Source organism: Mauremys reevesii, linkage group 1 (assembly GCF_016161935.1).
Source record: "Mauremys reevesii isolate NIE-2019 linkage group 1, ASM1616193v1, whole genome shotgun sequence".
NCBI lineage: Eukaryota > Metazoa > Chordata > Testudines > Geoemydidae > Mauremys > Mauremys reevesii.
Window position 1 is genome coordinate 187,594,058 of NC_052623.1, and position 17,129 is coordinate 187,611,186.

The 17,129-nt window shown below is 41.1% G+C and overlaps 1 long non-coding RNA gene across 1 annotated transcript; it reads left to right on the forward strand.

Annotated features, from left to right (window-relative positions):
• The first annotated feature begins 6,825 nt into the window (after window positions 1-6,825).
• On the forward strand, window positions 6,826-13,616 carry LOC120384426. Its single transcript, XR_005588889.1, has 3 exons — window positions 6,826-7,069; window positions 8,811-8,928; window positions 13,281-13,616. It is a non-coding gene; the product is annotated as an uncharacterized LOC120384426 (long non-coding RNA).
• The last annotated feature ends 3,513 nt before the right edge of the window (window positions 13,617-17,129 follow it).

The following is a 17,129-nucleotide window of genomic DNA, read 5'->3' on the forward strand; positions in this document are numbered from 1 at the left end:
GTGGTGCTGCCAATCTCTGGCCCACTGAGGGGGACTCCGCCACCTGCACACAAATCTGGGGGTTGTGTATCAGGGACTGCATGAGGACATCTACTCCCTCAGCAACCACCATGGATCTGGTTGCCAAGACCAGCTTCCAGTTCTGGAGGAGGTCCTGGTAGAAGACCGGCAGCTCAGAGAGGTCTCATGGAAGACACCTGAGGGCATATCGGAGCCCTCAGAGGCAGTGGAGGAACGCATGTGCCAACATGCTTCACGCTGGACTCCTTGCACCATAAAGGAGTCTCTGCAGGGCCTGGAGGAGGAAGTCATGGATCTGGCTGCGAAGGCAAAGCAGGCCCTGTCCCTCCTCCTCCAGTGGAAGACTCAAAACCGCCACAGTGACCCAGTGCAGTCCTGGTCAAAAGAACTCTAGAGCTAACCTCTTGAGATTGGCCAGGATACCTGGGGCCGGGCTCAGAGTATTGAGCTGGTGCCAGAGGAGGGAAGGGAACATGGGAGCAGGTAGTACTGGGCGGGCCAGAGGGGGTGAATAGTAAATGGAATAAGGGAAAATTGAGGAAAGCCAGGACACATCAGGGAATCCATAGACAGTGTCAAGGGGATGATGTCGTGCAGCAGAAGAATAAGATGAAGTCGATGGGGCTCTGTGTGGGTGAAGCAGTCTCTGCCTGTGTCTGGTAAATCAACAGGATCAACACTTCAGATTGTAAACTTTTCAGAGCAGGGACTGTCTCTCACTTTGTTTGTACAGCACCTACCACCAGAGGGCCCAAATTAATAGTTTCCCTGCATTGGAAAAAGTGGTATTGCCTGCTTTAGACTCTTTCGTCCACAGTTTGTGCATGCTGTTGGTTAAAATGTTGATGTGTTTGCACAGTGTCTTTTGAGAGCAGCAGCAGAACTCCAAACACAAAGCAAATTTAAATAAAGCCAGTCAGATTAAGTGGTTTGGTAATGAAACATCATGCACATCTCTAGATCATACCACATGGTGATGTTACCGAGTGATGCAGTTCTATGGAAGTGCTACACTGTAATAACAATTCTGCTCAGGAGAAGACGTTAAACTATGGTTACTTTTGCCTGCCTTTTAATGGTTCAGCAAATACAAATTAAACATCTAGTGGCAAATTTCAGAAGACTTGTGTTTAGCCCTGGTTTTCATCTTATCTCAGTAAGCTTCTTATTTTATACTGCACAAACACCTAGGAGCCCCAATCTTGAACTAAAATTCTGTGGGCATCTCTGCAGTGTCCCACAGATGGGACTAAGTGGGTGTGAATTGCACTTCAGAGGACTACATTAGTGTACTCAGGACCTTTAAGTTCATGCCTGCAGCATCCACACGGAAAGTTACAGCACAGCACTCTGGTGCACACTGCTACTCACGTTCCCTGAATCTGAACTGCCGGGCAGTGGAGGCAGATGGCCTAGTGGTGCAGGTGGATACAAAAAGACAGGGAATATAATGGAGCCTAGTGCAAAACCCATGGAAGTATGTGAAGCATTCCACTGATTTCTTGGGCCCTGGATCAGGCCCTTGATGAGCACACAATAGCTATTTCATTTGACTTAGCAAGCACTGTGCTGCCCATAGTTAGCTCATTGCTCTGGGATATCAAATTCTGTTTTATTTGAATAAATAACCACATAGAACTGTAGATGTGTAATTACTCCTTTGAGATATTCCAAAGCTTCAGAAATTACACCACTACACAAAGCCGTTATTGTACATATTTCTACAAGGCTGGTGCGCATACATAATATAGTAGTGTAAGAAATATGTTTATATTCTTGGGTACAGAGAAATAAAACATAGACTGCTGTGGTATAAATGATGGCTTTTGGAGAGTACTCCCACTTGGTTAATTCTCCTTTTCCCTTTTTCCTATTATATAGTTGATGACTTGCTTTTAAGGCTGTTACTTTATATGTATTGTGTAAATACCACTAGGCTTCTGGGCACCTGTTGAGATATTTTTACAAATAGGGAGCTCATAGTGCTAGCTTGTCTTTTGTTACGGTTGTTTAGTCATGCATATCTTTTGCTATTTCAGTTTCTCTTATGCACTGCTTTTCTGTTTTGATATGATGAAAGCCATAATCTAACACAATTTAGATTGATTTTACATTTAGTTACCATACCACATTATACACTTTGTTGTCCAAAAAAGTTCTGAAGTAACACTGCAGTTGTACACACTAAATTCATAATACTGTACTTCCACTGTGCTGTTTTATGAGGCCATAATCTAGTTCCTGATTAGTACCTCAAAAAATAGCTAAAGCACCTCTATTACTGTTATTTTACAAGTTAGTGCTTTGCTAAATCTTATTATTATATTTTATTGTTTGTTTTCACTCTGAATATGGCTGGGTGAAGTTGTGATTAGAGTGCAAGCATTCTTTGCCTGTTATGGAAACAACGCTCTCCATCCACAGGCACAACTCCCGTTGACATTGGTATGAGTTCCTAGTATGGATTTGAGGCATGTTACTGTGATGTTCAGTAATCGCCTAGTGCTTACGGTGTTTGAAAGAGGTCTGCTTTATACTGTGACCAGTTCCAACTGACTGTGCATAAGAACATCATGAGCTTCTAAACTGCCTGGGAAGCTCAGCCTTTAAAGATACAGTCCCATATGGTCCAAACCTGCTTCTGCTGCAAGACAGCAATCAGTGCTGCATTTGATGGGGTATGATTTTTTTATTTCTTTTTCTGGTCAACTATATTTTATAATTTCTGCTGAATTTGAAAGCCTGCATATAAAACTAGATTGGAAGAATTAAGGGGAAAACTTTAAAGGTGGGTTCTGAAAGTTGGCCATTTAATTCCATGTATAGGTATCTAAATAAATGGGCTTGTTTCCTATAGTGCTATGCCCCTGTAGCTTTTTTGTTTTTGTTTTTTTTTTGTTTTTTTTTTACAGATGTTGGCCACCCACAGTTGAAAATTTTGACTCAAGAAACTTTTACTGACATAGGCCAACATTTTCAAAATTGACCACTGTTTTTGGGCAACCAACTTGAGAGCAACAGTCATTGGTACATCCCATTTGTAAAACAGCGGTTGTTTGGTAATCTGAGGTGAGGTAGCTTTTAAAGGAGTGGATTACTGCAACCTAACTTTGGCACTTTCCATAGAAAACGGAATGAGCTGAAAAGGCCTAAGTTATGTATCTATTTTTATTATGCAGGGCAAACTGAGTGTTCTGTATCCTTTTTCCAGTATTAAGATGCCCTCACCTTTAGAAACAGAGGCAGTCCTGAGGAAAAGAGACTGAACATTTTAGTGAATGGGCTGGATGCACCTCTGGTGGTGCAGGAAGGTGTGAATTGGGCCAGTGTGCCTGGGGAAGGCTTTCCCCAGGAGGAATTCTCCCCTGGGAGAGTGAAGACAGTCTTTCTGCCATTGAGCTCTCTGGGGGGCTTTTCATCAGGGAAAGGCAGCTTTAATTTATGGCTGGATCTCTGTGGGAGGCTGGTAGGTAGTCAAGTGGGATCTCTGTGGGAGGCTGGCCAGCAGATGAACTGAATCCCCATCCACCACCCTTTGGCCCTTCCCAACCTGCCTTGGGCCCTCTGCCTGAGCAGAGGCACAGCTTTGTTCTACTGTGACTTTCCACTAGAAAGACTTTTAGCTGCAGGGCTCCTCCAGGCCTGGGATATGTTGGTGGAAGCCAGTGTGTTCCAGTACCAAATGGATCCCAGAGGCTTTCACTCTTCCCTTTGTAACTAAGATATCTGTTATCCTACCCAAACCTTTTGCTTCTTTTTCAGCAATGCATTTCTATCTAGTCATGTTCCTTCTATTGTATCTGGCCTTTTACATGGTATAGTAAAACTTAAATATGTATACATATAAATATAATCTTCTTAGACTGCACTTTTTAATGGTGTTTGCTCAGGGTGACTCCTGAATGCCCATTAACACAGCACATCCATTATGGATGTATCTTTTTGCTCTTCCATAACCTGACAGACAACAGAGTGTTTGAATTGCAGTACCAATACCTCAGGAGGTCCCTTGATTTGTTTATTACAAGCCAAGGGGAGTTGCCCTGCTGTGCTGTAACCTTGGATGTCTTTTACAGATTCCAAGCTACAACATAAGGGTGATCCCTGAATAGATATTGATTTCATTTGAGGAAAGAACTCTAAGATCCTACTTTTATCAATAGTTTTCTACCCCAGCTCCTTTCTTCATTACAAACCTATTGTCAGTCCTCCGCCTTCCTAAATTTTGCCTCCCTCCCATCTCTACAGTTGTTTATCTACTCTCATTACCTTTGAAAATCAGATTATGGGGCCCAGCAACTCCAGAAGTTGCTCTCCTGAGCCCAGGCTGCTGTCGAATTCAGTTCTGTATGTGCTGATCTAGGCATTCCAGAGTACGTTAGCCATCTTAAAGCACGCACTGTCTGAATTCCCCAGAGATGAGGGGACCCTCAGGGAGAGGTTAACAGAGGTGCTGGGTTTCATAATCATTAAATATACATTGAGGGAGCCAGGAGTCTTGGAAGAGTTGGGTGCAGGTGTGAAGGAAGCAAGAAAGGTGAGGGTGTGGGGGAGAAAAGATTCAGGTAGTTTTGCATGATTGCATGTGTGGGAATTGGGAGTCTATTGGAGTATCATGCAAAAGGAGACATGGCCCTACTCGGAGCCAAGAAGATGGAGGTTGGGTCAGCCTTATCTTTTCTACACTGGTTCCTTCATCCCTACTGTATAAAAGTGCTGCTAACTCTAGTTCCCAGAAGTTTACTTTTCTTTCAAAGTGCAGAAAATGGTAGGAAAAAAACCCTGATTGCCTCTCAATCAATAATTTAGAGTGGAATAGGGAGGGAATGTAGCTGGAACTCATTAATCTACCAGGCCTACCTGCCAGGTAATACAGGAGGAATGAAAGAGAGGCCATTTGTGAAGAGAACAGACACCATGCAAAAAGAGACTTTATTTTCTTGCTTAGACCAAAAGACTTTTTTGTAGACCTTGTTTATTCCCCACAAAGCGGAGAACTAAAAGCGTCTACTTTTTTGCTGTTGTTCTGGGAGCATGCAACTTACACTACTGGAGAGGGTAGGGGTCAGCCTGTGACAGGAGTCTAAAGTCCTGAATTCTAACATGGCAATCAATGGGTCTTGAAGTCAATGGGACTACTTGCATGTTTAAAACTATGCACATATATAAATCTTTGCAGGATTGTGGCCATACATGATGGGAGGAATGTGGGTCTGGAAGAATGTCAATCTGAATCTAGACTCTTATTTAAAACCATATGAAGGTATAGAAGAACCCCCATGCTGCTTCTTCTCTCTTCTTGGGACAGATCCTGCCACTCTCCTCCCACATGGGAGGTGGGTCACAGCCTGGGGATTGGGCAGCCAAAGCCTCTATGTCAGAGAGTGCATAGGGCCCTGGATTGTCTTAATCCATCCTGCCTGTAACCTGAACCCTTGGCTAACTTTGTTTAGGCTTATAGCCTCTGCATGGTTATTTATGTATTTAGATTTTTAACATCTGCTTTATATGTTCATATAAATTAAAAAAATTAAATCCTCACTGAGACTGGGGAAATGTGTGCAGTTGCTTAAAACACCATCTGAATCCTTTGCTTAAAGGAAATAAGGAAAACATTTTTTCCCAATGAATTGGCCATCTATCATCCTATCATTAATCTTCCCATTGTGGGGAAAGATTATGGAGAAAGCGGTGGCTCTTTGGTTACTTTATCTCTTTAATCATGTCCCTTTTGAGAAATGTCAGTTTTTTTCTCACCTGAGCATAGCAGTGAGATAACCCCACTTCTTATTAACAATGACAGAGGTACCTTGTGTCAACTGATTTCATAGATCTCTCTCTGCTTCCTTTTGGCATTGTACATCATGGAGCCCTTGTAAGAGCACCTCAAGGATATACAGTAGTTGGCTGTCTAGCTATGTCCTTTGAGGCATTTAAATCTTTGATTTCAAACTCCAGACTCCACTGTAGGTTATGTGAAGAATCAGATAACACCAGAGGGATGAATGGATGAATGTACCAATCTCAGGGATGACATATTGGCATCCATTCCCTGTGGCGTTTAAAAGAGGCCGGCAATATTTTATAGTTAGTCCATTGCACAAAGGAATTCAATTTTGCTGTTACTGCAGTCTTCCAACCAGAGCCACCTTTTAGCATTTTGGAGTGGGCCTGAAAAATAAATTTCTGCCTCACCCATGGCCCTAAATTTTCAAATTCAAATGACACCTCCCCACTGCAATTATACTACTAAGCACAGTCCTGGCCTTAGGATTTTGTGGAGGGTCAGACACATTGTTCGTTAGAGCCATTCTAATTTAATCAACTTTCTATTTAAAAAGGAAGAAGTTTGAGTTCTCATTAAACTGTTCTAGTGCAGGAGAATTCTGGAGCAGCTATTTGTGTTGGGCTCTCTATGTAGCTGCCTGTGATGGCATAGTCAGGCTTTTAAAGGCAGTACTGCATAGTGGTCAGCTTGGCCTCTTAACACTTGAAAGACCTGGTGGCTAGAAGTATGTATGTCTCTCTCTCTCTCTCTCTCTTTCACACACACACACACAAAACCTAAAGGCAATATAGATAGAGAGAAAGTGGGAATAATGATGCATGGGAGGAAATCCTGTCACTATATCTTTAAGGACTCCAGGGCCAGAATCCTAGCACAGAGGATGGGGCAAGGCTCCCCTCTTGTCCAATGTATTGGGGATGAGCTGGGAGAAAGAGGTCAGTATAAATACTGCCTCTGTTCCTTACAGCAGCCAGGGCAGATACTAGGAGATGCATGCCTGCTGGACCTTCCTAGCCTCAAGATTAATTGAGGAAAAGGGGGCCATCTGAGGGAGAAGCTGATTACGTCCTATGCTATAGCTGGCTAAATTATAACCCAGCCCCAAAGAGAAGAGCTGTTTTAGCAGGGACACCTGGGATAGACCCTGAGCTGGTAGGGGAACTGCCGCAAAGCTTTCTAGGCAGTGGAGAAGCTTGAGGCCTTGATCGCACCAGACTCAGATTTGTTGTTTTGGGACTCCTGTTTTCTCAAGACTTTGAGGTAAGCACCTTTAACTCATTGTTCAAGTGCTGTGCTCTTCTTAGAATGCTGTATTAAACGGAGATACACTGACACTAATTAGACAGTTTGGCTTTTACTTGACTGGGCTGTTAGTAACTTCATTGTTACTTCATCAAAGAGAAGGTTAAGGCCATGCTTTTCCCCAAAGGGGTGTGCTGAAGAGGCTTACACTGTTACTATCAACATTTAAAACATATTTTCAAAATTCACTGGAGGTTTGGAGGCTGCTAGCACTTTCCAGCTGGCAGAGGGCTGTGTATTTCCCCATCTGTTTAACTATAAAATCCATATTGGCCAACAATATCAATAGAAAGGCTCAAAATAGCCATCCCACCTTTTACTCCAAACATAAAAATTGTGCTGGGAAAGTGCAATAAAATCAGTTAACACAAATAAATTAATATACTAATCTGTTTTGTGTCTCACTGTATCCATTTTCCATTTCTTTATTCCTTTTTCATAATACCATTTCAGACCAATTCTGTTCATCCCAATACTATTACTTTTGTCTTATTTCTGTCCATTGTGGTGGTGGTTTTTGTTGGCTTACACACTGCTAGATTCTGCCACCTTTATTCATATTACGTAGTACTATGCAGTACTATGCTCACTGGTTTCAGTCAGAACACTTGGGAGTAAGATACCGATCAGAGTGAGTACAAAAGTGGCAAAATCTGGCCATGAACACTTAAGTTGCCTGTGGGTAGTACTGGAATCTTCTCTGCTCTGTAAAATACTAAGCATACTATTGGGACCCCAAAATAAATAACTACTCTAGTGGTAGTGAGGTCTGATGGTGGTCCTTGCACTGTTTGTTAGGCAATGCTACTTATAAAATTGGGGAAAGGTGACTTTGCTGGTCTCTTTTGGCACCAATTCAGCAATCTGGGATTTAAGCACATGCTTAATCCCCATTGTTATTTCTGGATGGGCAGACAACTGTAAAGCGTTTCTGAGACCTGACTTATTTTACAGGCAGTAAGCTTACCCCTTCTCTCTTAGGGTGAAATCTTGGCCCTATCATGGTCAGCACTGTGGAGTGGGTTGGGGTAAACTTCTGTGCCCATGGAGGGTTAGATTGTCCTTTACCACCCTGTCAGAAGGGGTTATGATATGGTCTTTTGTTAGTAGAGAACTGCATACAAGAAAAGAGGGTGGGGAGAATGGCAATTTTAAAGAAACCATGTCACAGAATCCTAAGTTAATTATAGAATATAGAGAAGCTATTACATGTGCACAGGTAAACAGAGCAGTGACCTGTTCTGCCATTACAATGTCCATTACAACCAGAAGTGACATAATGAGCTGCTTCATCTGCTCGGAGTAAAAAATCTGGAACAGATTCCAAATACATACCCTGGTGAAGTCAAAGTAAGATCTTGGCACTGAGGTGCTGAAGGAAAAAGCAAATATGTGTTAGCAGTCCAGTAAACATACAGAAACTAGCTGCACATTCTTAAAGGCCAAGAAAGGATACATGTTCAGATTTATTTTTATGGGAATAATGGTGTTTTCCTTCCCCTAAAAAGAAAACATATGTGCAAATTGTATCCGTCTAAGATAACGAACAAAACAGAATCCTCTGAAAGAAATTCTCATTGGTAGGTATCAGAAAGTGGGGCAGTAAGACAGGAATTGTCGGTGAGAGTAAGAACAGAAGAGGAATTCAGCAGCTTTTGTCTCTCACAGCCTCTTTGTTATTTTTTCACTCTCTGCAAAGCTGGTATTTGATCAACTGTGGGGCAACATCCCAGTCTCTAGCACAAATGGGCAAGGATGATGGAAATGTGGATGGAAGTGTCATAGAGGATCAGGAAGATATTGAAAGCAGTGAACAGGTAAAGATGACCTACCTAATAACAAGAACTGGCTTGGAGTCAGCTATGGTTGGCTGTTATAACTATGTGAGGCCTTCTATAAAAGAAAAGTCTGGAGTAATCTGACCACAGCCCTTTCATTTCTTGCTGTTGCTCAGAGCTTTCAGAAGTGTTGCAGTTGCTTTTTATCGAAATGATCCTTTAAGGCATCACATCTTTGGTAGCTCTACTGCTCTGTTGCAGATTACTTCATGTGCCAAGTTCTGGTTTAATCATTAATCATTGACTGACTGCAAGCAAGGTAGGTCATCGTATTCTCTTGCCCTCCAGAAGCTGAGGCTGCTCTCCACTGTGTGTGATGCAGGGAATTTGGACTCCTTCATAAGGGGACTTTCCAACAGTTAAGCACTGAAAGACTTAAAATAGACTGAAAGCAATATGCAAAGTTTCCAATCCATTGTTTGACTACCCATTCCCTTTTAAATTCCTTCCTCTTCTCCCTGGTGCACTTCAAATTCTGTCCACTGCTGTCCCACAATCAATACATTTGCAGATGATGATGAGGCTTCTGGCATCCGTACTATCTGCTCTGTGTTGCACAATCATAAGTTTGGCAGACACTCCACTTAACCAAAGTGTTGAAAAGCAACTCCTACGGTTGATTGAATGATACCCTCCTTCTCTCCTAAAAGGAGGTATTACTGATATTAGACCCCAATTCAGCAAAGCAGGTATGGGCAAGGATGTAGGTGTCTCTTTCTATTCAGCAAAACACTTAAGGATGCACTAAAACTTTGTGCTTACCTGCTTTGCTGAATGGGGCTGAATTGAAGCCTTAAGAAGGGAGAATGTTGTGCCAAGGATGACCAGACAATAAGTGTGGAAAAATTGGGACAGGGTGGGGGGCAATAGGCGCTGATATAATACAACCCCCCAAATATTGGGACTGTCCCTATAAAATCAGGACATCTGGTCACCCTACTTGTGCTTCAACATACTGAAAGGTTACTGAGCAATCAATACATTTGTGTTGGAAGTTGGAACAAATGCCAGGAGTGCATGTGCCATTATTGTGCTAATGTTTGAAACATGGGACCTACAAAAGGCCAGTTAGAGCACAGCACACTAATGCACTGTAGAAGTACAGGTTGCCATGCACTAACTTACCATCTAGACAAGTCCTGAGCTGTATCAGGCCATTACAGCACAGCGTTTGTAACAAAATGCAAACTACTCTTGTGTGGAGCAGCACAGTAAGCAGTCAGTTCGGTGGGTCAGTGCCCCTGTAAACAGTCACTTTAGCAAATGGAGAGTGCTGCTATGGGATAGGAGTGAGGAGACTAAAGCTTTACTCCTGCTTATTCATAAAAGAGCATGTGGACAGATGTTTGTTTTGTGTTGTGGCCCCTCTGAACTGTCTGGAGATCTGGAAATTACTAGTGTGGGTCCTAGAGCCAAGATTATCTCACCATTCTTTAAACACTGGGAATCCATCTATAAGGCTTCAAAATCATTTATTGGTGTTTATGCCAGGAGTTATTTCAATATGAGCTGGATTAGAAATTTAATTAGCTAAAATAATAGTTCTTCTAGCACTGTATAGCAATGCATGCGCAAGTGAGAAACAGGAGGATTAAGAGTGCACATTCCTATTAGCCAGTATGCATAAAAGAAAAAAAAATTGTAACTAGGTTGTAATGTGATGTCTATATATCCGGCCTCACCAAGGTCTAAACGTGCTTTGTTAAAATAGAACTCCACCATAGAGGAAATGGATGACAAATTTTATTTTAATTTATAAAAATGACAGGTGTCTGTCAGGAGAATTCTATTAGATGATGAAATTAGGTGGCCAATTTTATAATAGGAAAACCTCTTCAATTCAAAATTAGGATACAGACTTTGTGATCGGCACATGTACCTTTTTTCCTCCTATCTGTCTTTCTGTCTAGAATAATACACAACCTTTGAAGGTGAATCTTGCCTCTCACTGGTTTTATGCTTATTGAATTAAGTTGAGTTACTGCTGCTTCATAATAGTTCCTGTGAGAGGTGATTCAGACCCTGTGTTCTTAAATAACATCTTTATATCCTTTGTGGAGTACATCATTAATATTTGTACATGATACAGTGTTGGTGCTATGCAAATAAAGCAATCATAATACAAAGAAATTCTATCAGGAGATGCTGATTACTTTACATGCGCTGTTTTTCTTTTATGTAACCATCCCATTAGCAAGCTGCCACCAACCAACATCCTCTTCCTTTCCCTCTAGTATCCTTAGTTGAGATCAGAGCTTACTTGAGTGGGTGAAACATCTCAAGAAAATAGTTTCAGGTTGACTGCATTTTTTTGGCAAATAAACTACTTGCAAATCTTATACCAATTTGCTGAATAGTTTTGGTTAAACAATGTTTTGGGCTAGATTCACAAGGGGCCTCTAGTACCATTCACAAAATGACCCCAGAAGGGAGTGATGGTACCCGTCTTATAAATATAACTTCATAGAGTCCAAAGCCAGAAAGGACAATTGTGATCATCTAGTCTGGCCTCCTTTGTAACATAGGACACAGAACTTCCCCAAAATAATTCCTAGAGCAGATCTTTTTAGGAAAAAAAAATCCAGTCTTGACTTTAAAATTGCCTGTGATGGAGAATCCACCATGACCTTCGGTAAATTGTTCCAGTGGCTAATTACTCACACTTAAAAATGTATGCCTTTTTTTTCCAGGAGATGCAGGAGACCTGGGTATTCAAGTATTCTTTCTCAGTCTCTCCTGTTGAAGTGGTTCCATTTCATATAAAATATTTGACTAGTCCTGTGAAGTAGGGATGTGAGCTTGGGTCTCCCATCTCTCATGTGGGTGGCCTAACCACCGTATTGAAGAATCATATTCTCTCTCTCTCACTACAGCCTCACCAGGATGAAGTATTATGTAAAGCACAACAGCTTCAACAACAAAAACCTGCCCCACAATGCCACGTAGTCCTATGGTTAGGGTCTTGTCTTAGGAGATGGGAGAGCCAAATGCCAATCCCTGCTCCACATTAGGCAGAGGGAGGAATTAGACCTGGTTTTCCCACATTCTCAGTGAGTGCCCTCACCACTGGGCTAAAAGTTTCAATAAGGAGTGCACCTTATATACCTCTTCCTCCGGCCATTTTGTGAATTGAGCCCTTTAAATATTGTAGGGATATTAAAGAAGGTTTATATTAGACATGGTTTATATAAAAATGATTTATTGTTAGAAATGACTTATTGTTAATTGATGTCTTATAACTAAAGGTTTATGTTAGAAGTAAATTTGTGATTCTAACCTGCAAGCCACCAGCTGTGTCTGTGTGAAGACTGCTCAAAGAAATACTTTGTATAAAACTTGTTAAACATTAATTAACTCTAAGTAAGCCAAAACAGTAGCTGTTATAGTCTATAAATAGAGACCCCCCACCCTCTGTAAGTTTTCATCTCACTTTATCTTTGATTATTAAAAGACAGGGAGTCTCACATAAATTGGTAACATCCCAAAAGGTAAAGAGACAGTGAAATAGATGTGATTAAGATAGAGAATGTATGTGAATGAATGCCTAGTTTAAATAATGAATGAATGGTTAGGGAGTTACCAGCCTGAAGAATTCAGTGTTGGCCGAAGAAGGTGTCAAGTGGGATCAACCAGATGACCCCCAGAGGACAAACTGGAATCCAGCCCACTACACCTCAAAGGCATTAAAAACAAACATCTGATAACATGAAGCCAGCCACCTGCTGATTGATTTAGCAACAGCAAAATGAAGCAACTCTCATGGACTGACATAAGAATAAATTTCTATAAAACTGGACTCTGAAGACTGAGGACTTTGAGTCTATAGTTCTGCTGCCAGCCTCCAGGAGCATCAGATGCATCTGACACAGACTCAGCTCCATCCTCATGACCAAGATACCTGGCCAGTAACTTGGCATGAGCAACGTCTAGGCTGGTAACTATAACATCTATACAGAACTTGAATGAATGATTGTGTGAATGTGTGTGTGTAAGAAATAAGTAGTGATAGGAATAAGTAGTAAAACAACATTGTTTACTGTTATCTTTTGTTTTATTATGGTATTTACAATAAATGAGGCATCTTTGCCTTATCCGTCTTAATAAGATCCTGCTGGTTTTTATTTTATTGGTATAACAAAATGACCAGAAACAAAACACTTCTGGTCAAACAACAAAAGTTCCACCAAAAATGGAGTTTTTTATTGTTCTCTAAAATGTTTGGAAATTTTCCAATTGTTTGACCTGAACTAAACTTGTTTTGGAACTGCCAGTGAATAGAAAAAAAGTTTTGTTCAGCTCTAATCTCAATACTTTCTCTTATCTACTTCAAGGTCTCAGCACAGGAGCTACAGTACCACAGACTCCCCATCTGTGTTACCCAGCAGGATGGCTGCGGGGATGGGAAGGAGAGTGCAAGCACAGGGCAGTGGCAGCTTCTCCTTTCTCTCACCAGGTGTGTTCCATGAGCTGCCTTCCATGACTCCTTGTTGCCACTTGGCTGCTGAGTCCTGGCCCGGGATAGGGCCAGACGTGCCAAGAGCTCTGCACCGTGTGACAGCTTGGTGAAATGTTGCTTTGTGGAGAGGGGATGAAGTGCACCTGTCAACAAAAAATAAAAACATAGAAATTGCCATAGCGGATCAGATCAATGGTCCATCTAGTCCAGTATTGTGTCCCTGACAGTTGCCAGCAGCAGATGCTGCAGAGGAAGAAGCAAGCAGTTATGGGCTATTCTGCCTCCAAGGAAAGTGTCCAACCCCCAGCTGTGACAAGTTGGCTTATGTCCTGTAGTTTGAGGTTTTATGTCCCTTACAAAATGCTGCTTGTTGTTATTAATATTTTAATGTTCTTGTTATTCGTGTGCATGTTTGATCATTTTATTGAAACGTGCTAAGTACAATTTTGGCTGTTTTAGAAATAACTTTTTTCCCCAAGGAGTCTTGCAACTTGTATTATAGTGGAAGTTTCTCCACTGTATTTGAAGGATTTACTTGCATGAAGAAATATATGGTCTTTTAGCAGCTTTATTTCTAAAGGGATTGAAAGCCCAGGGAATTCTCTCCACTGCCATGTGTGATCCCTGGCTGTGTTTACTACCTTCCCAGGTAGGTCATCTGTTGCTCCTCACCTCCATGTGCTGCTGTGTTATATCTTTAGCTGCATTTTGCATGATCATTTCTGAAATATCCCAACTTGTAACTTATCATAGTCAGCACTTTTAAGACCCTTGTGCCTCCCTGCACACCCAAGGGTTTCAGAAAGAAAACGCTGCTCCTAGGTTTGTTTTTAATGCAACAAATGTTCTAGAGGAAGCCAAGAGGGGGCTTGCTCAATATCCTCCTGGACTGCGCTGTGCAGTAAAGTATTTTTCACTTGCCTTCTCAGGTGTTCAGACAAACCTGTTTCTGTTTTAATTTTCCTGGGGTGCTATTTTTCATTTTATATACATAATTGAATGCCAGCTCTGGTTATTTTAAATTTAATTTTGTGTTCAAGATCATCTCTTCTGCCAATTATATATTGATTCTCATTGGAATGCTTTGCGCTAAATACTTTTGTAAGTAGGGGAATGGAAAATATTAGTCACAGAACTCACCACTTTTTTTTTTGTTTGTTTGTTTTCGTAGGTACTCAAAATGGTGTACTTTAGCAATACCCTCCCCTCCCCATCCCCTTTCTTTAAAGGTTCAATTTACTGAGTACAGACTGCAACATTGGCATAAAAAATGACACTTTGTTTAAAAAAAGTGTGTGTTTTGTTTTGTTTTGTTTTTGTGAAAATAGGCATTCACAAAGTTTTAAGCCCATTTGTAAATGTGAGTCATTTCACTCACCTGAATTAAATTCAGTGGGTCTGTTCTCATGAGCGTTTGTTAGTGCACTAGGACTAGATCCTACCAAGTTTTGAGTGCTGAGCATGCCAGCCCTGATCTAACAAAGTATTTAGGCATGAACTTAACATTAAACACCTGAGCAGCACCATTGATGGGACTACGTAGATACTTCAAGTTAAACAAGTGCTTAAATGCTATGCTGGATCAGAGCCGAAATACTGAGCACCTTGCAGACCTGAGCACGCTTATAGCATGTGGATTTGCTGCACCTGTAGAGAGCCTCACTGAATTCAATGGGGCTCCATGTGGTTATTGGGCAGAGTACTCCATCCGCACACTGTACAATGCAAAATTCAGGCCCTAGGTTGTGTACTGTTTTTCCATCTCTTTGTATAGTGCTCAGCACAGTGGGACCCTGATCATCACTGGGGCCTTTTGGCATTACTGTAGTAGAAATAATCCTTAAGCAATTTTTTTTCTTGGAGGGGAGATTGTCACCATTTGATGCAATTTTCACAAGAAATTCCACAAAACAGAAACTCTGATTTTAGCAAGTCTCTCTAAGAACTCTAAGTGCAATCACGCTGCTGTCAATTGCCAAGAAAAACTGAGGGCTCAAGGGACTCTTCTTAATATGAGAAATAAAATTCACCTTTGGTTTTGAAATAGAAAGTTTATGCTAAGGGTTTAACAAATTACAAATAATTGACAAAATGACTGAATAACTTGTTCAGCTGACAGTTTTCCTATTAAAGTACTGATTTGGTTTGCATTCAGAGGAATCTTTTGCAAATCTATTTAGCAGCAGGGATCAGAAATATTCATTTTCTCACAGTAAGATGCATCTAACCCTCTTGTTAATTTGTAGGCAATTAAGATTGCAATGTGGTGGGATTGTTGTAGCAGAGTGACTCATGCCATACTTCCTGGGGACCAAAAGGGTTTCTTTGCTTTCTGAGGTCAATCCGATTCTCCTGACTACTTAGTTTTGCAGTTATTTAAACTATATGCACTTGGGATAATCCGATTTTTGGGGTCTCCTCTGTCAGCAAACCAACAAAAAATTGAAAAATTGTATTTTTGCATTGCTTAAACAAAATAAGACTAAAGAAGAATGATTTGAGCTTTGCAGGAGTGTGTTTTATATTCGGGGGGGAGGGAGGGGGAAGAAGGGGGAGTCTCTTTGAAGGCTGAAGTATTCCCAGTGGTGGTAATGAAGTTATTTATAGGTGAGGCAGCTGGACAGACACTAACACTGTTTCCTTATCGCTTCATAACAGATCTAATCTTGATCTATATAGGTAAGTGTCTGAGCAAGGGAGATATTCACTTGCCAGTGCATCTGCCTTTACCTGTCTGTTGTGTTGTGAGATTGCTTCATGTCATAGATGTAAATCACAGGAGAAGAGTCTTTCTAACTAGATGAGTGCAACTTTTTAGAATCAGGCTTCTGATTCAGATATTTGCAACTAAACAGATTTTTGAAGATTAACATTCGCTTAAAATTCATTGTTTTGGTGAACATTTTCTGCTGGAAAGCCCATTTGCTTGAATATTCATAAGTGGGCATAGCTGAAACAAACTCTTCTTAGGCTTTTCAGTTACTTTGATAGTACTACTGATCTGCATGGCACTTTACAGGGAATTATTCATGTTAGGCCCCAGCTAAGAGACGCTTATAGCTAAAGGGTCTGGTCCTCCAAATACATTATTTGGAAGAGGTTGGCAGTGTGAAAAATGCCTGTTGTTCCAAACTGAAGGAGGAAAAGGCACCAATCTACAAGGTGCTGAGCATCTCCTGGCATGTGCTAAGTATGCTTAACTCCTACTGCCTTCATGAGGTGCTCAAGATGTCACGGAAAAGGCTCTAAAGAGATCATGAAGTGCCTAAGTGTGGGAAGAACATCCGGCATAATGGAGTAGAAAGACACAAGAGGTCAGATACAGTCCGAAGAAGAATTTTTTTGTGAAACTGTCAAGCTGAGAACAAAAGTGTATGAACTTAATGTGGAGAGAGAGAGTAAGCCAGGATGGAGTATTATACTGTAGCCAGAGCAGAAGGCGAGGAAGATAGGGAAAGCAAGAGGTTGGACTGGGCAAGGGGAGAAATGAGGCTTTAATAAGGAGAGTGAAAAGTAAATCTTACTGTAGAGATTTATAAGTGCAGTGATTTGGTTGGAACTGAGGTACAGGAAAAGGAGGCTAGAAATACACTGAGATACAATAATAAAGCAATATGCATGTATAATAGATGAAATAAATCAGACTCTTGTTCCCATTTTTCAATAAATGTTTACACTTTAAGGTAAGAGCAAGAAAGCTCTTTGCAGTGTCTTCTTGAGATAG